This window comes from Prosopis cineraria, unplaced genomic scaffold (genome assembly GCF_029017545.1).
Source record: "Prosopis cineraria cultivar Desert tree isolate PC_DT_omini unplaced genomic scaffold, ASM2901754v1 PC3, whole genome shotgun sequence".
Classification (NCBI taxonomy): domain Eukaryota; kingdom Viridiplantae; phylum Streptophyta; class Magnoliopsida; order Fabales; family Fabaceae; genus Prosopis; species Prosopis cineraria.
In genome coordinates, this window is record NW_026555334.1 from 26,847,766 (window position 1) to 26,850,709 (window position 2,944).

Below are 2,944 nucleotides of genomic sequence, written 5' to 3' on the forward strand. Positions count from 1 at the left end.
GCATTGTCTATCCTATTTCTGACAGCTCTTGGGTGAGCCCAGTTCAATGCGTTCCAAAAAAGGGAGGCATGACTGTAGTGGCTAACACCCACAATGAGCTAATTCCTACTCGCACTGTCACTGGGTGGAGAGTATGCATGGATTACCGGAAGCTAAATGCGGCCACTAGGAAAGATCACTTTCCTTTCCCTTTATCGACCAAATGCTTGACAAATTAGCTGGAAGGGAATTCTTTTGCTTCCTTGATGGGTATTCAGGCTATAACCAAATTGCCATAGCTCCAGAGGATCAAGAAAAAACGACATTTACTTGTCCTTATGGAACTTTTGCTTTCAAGCGCATGCCTTTTGGGTTATGCAATGCACCGGCCACTTTTCAGAGGTGTATGATGGCAATTTTCTCTGATATGATTGAGCAAACTATGGAAGTCTTCATGGATGACTTCACGGTTTTTGGGATTCATATGAGGAATGTTTGATCAACTTGGCCAATGTGTTGAAAAGATGTGAAGAGACCAACTTGGTCTTGAATTGGGAAAAATGCCACTTCATGGTTAAGGAGGGCATAGTTCTTGGCCATAGAGTCTCCAAAAATGGCTTGGAGGTAGATAGAGCTAAAATTTCGGTGATTGAGCAACTTCCTCCACCTACTAATGTTAAGGGTGTGAGGAGTTTTCTTGGTCATGTGGGATTTTATCGTCGCTTCATCCAAGACTTCTCCAAAATAGTCAAGCCTCTTTGCACTCTTCTTGAGAAAGATGTTGAATTTAAATTTGATGATTCATGCTTGAAAGCATTTGAAGAGTTGAAGAAAAGACTTGTGTCTGCACCTATCATGATGGCTCCTGATTGGAGTTTGCCTTTCATTGTGATATGTGATGCTAGTGACTTTGCTGTGGGTGCTATGCTTGGCCAAAAGAAAGAAAAAGTGCTTCACCCAATTTACTATGCTAGTAGAACACTTGATGATGCTCAAGAAAACTACACCACAACTGAGAAAGAGCTTCTTGCAGTGGTGTTTGCTTTTACCAAGTTTAGATCGTATCTTGTGGGTACTAAGGTGACAGTTTACACTGACCATTCAGCTTTGAAAGTACCTATTCAGCAAGAAGGAGTCTAAAGCAAGGCTAATTCGATGGGTACTACTTCTACAAGAATTTGACTTGGAGATTATTGATAGGAAGGGTACTGAGAATCAAGTGGCGGACCATCTTTCTAGGTTGAGTACTGATGCTCAACTTAAATGTAATGTTGTTATTGATGAAGCTTTTCCTGATGAGCAACTCTTTAAGGTTGACAATATTCAAACACCGTGGTATGCGGACATTGTCAACTATCTTGTTTGTGGCATCTTGCCCTTTGATTTGAAGTTTCATCAAAAGAAGAAGTTTCTCCATGATGCTAAGTTGTATTTTTAGGAAGAACCCTATCTGTTTCGCCAATGTGCTGATCAAATGATCAGAAAGTGTGTTCCTGAGTGTGAGCAACAAGAAATTCTAAGATGTTGCCATTCTTCTGACTATGGAGGCCACTTCGGGGGTGACAAGATAGCATCTAAAATCTTGCAAAGTGGTTTCTATTGGCCCTCTTTATTCAAGGATGCATATGACTTTGTTTTAAAGTGTGATAGGTGCCAAAGGATGGGTAATATCTCTAGAAGAATGAAATGCCACTCAACAACATGCTTGAAGTAGAACTGTTTGACGTGTGGGGCATAGACTTCATGGGACCATTTCCCATGTCTTTCAACAATCAATATATCCTTGTGGCTGTAGACTATGTCTCAAAATGGGTTGAAGCGGCGGCATTTCCCACTAATGATGCTAAAGTGGTGCTCAAGTTCTTAAAGAAGCATATTTTCACCCGTTTTGGAGCACCAAGAGCCATTGTGAGTGATGGTGGTACTCATTTTTGCAACAACCAATTTCAATCTCTCTTGAAGAAATATGGTGTCAAGCACAAGGTTGCACTTGCTTACCATCCTCAAACTAACGGGCAAGCTGAGATCTCTAATCGAGAAATCAAGAAGATACTTGAGAAGACGGTAGGAGTGGCAAGAAAAGATTGGTCCACCAAACTTGACGATGCATTGTGGGCTTATCGAACGGCTTACAAAACTCCTATCGGCATGTCTCCATACCGGTTAGTTTTTGGGAAAGCATGTCATCTACCCGTAGAGCTAGAACATGGTGCTTATTGGGCTGTCCAAAAGCTCAACTTTGATTTTAAAGCCGTGGGTGAAAAGAGACTTCTCCAACTAAATGAACTTGATGAATTTCGATTAAATCCTATAAGAATGCTAGGCAATACAAGGAGAAGACAAAGAGATGGCATGACAAGAAAATTTTATGCAAAGCATTTGAGCCAGGCTAAAAAGTACTCTTGTATAACTCTAGATTGAGATTATTTCCTGGCAAACTCAAGTCTAGATGGTCGGGACCGTTCAATGTGGTCCAAGCATTCCCTCATGGTGCTATTGAGCTAGAGAGCAGTGAAGGAGAAAGATTTAAAGTCAATGGACAACGAGTGAAGCATTACTGGGGTGGTGAGGTAGACCGTGAAGCAATCACCTTGCCCTTATCTGATGCCTCTTGAAGAAGAGAAGAGTCAGGCTGAACGACTATAAAACAAGCGCTACTTGGGAGGCAACCCAAGTTCTAAACCTTATCTTTTGATTTTTCTTTTGTAGTTTAGTTGTTTTGGTGAAGTTATGTGTGATCTTATCTCTTTTGTAGGTTAACAAGAAGATATGAGGAAGTATAAGCCTTTGGAGAAGCAAGAAATATGCCTAAAGAACAAAAGAGCACAAAAGGAAGGAAAATTTCAGGGAAGTCAAGCTATTTAAGTTGTTTTTATGCTTATAAACTTGTCTTGTAATTATTTTGAGCTTATTGAAGTAAATGCAATTTTTTGTGGTTTGATTCTCATGAAAAATGGTTCTTTTT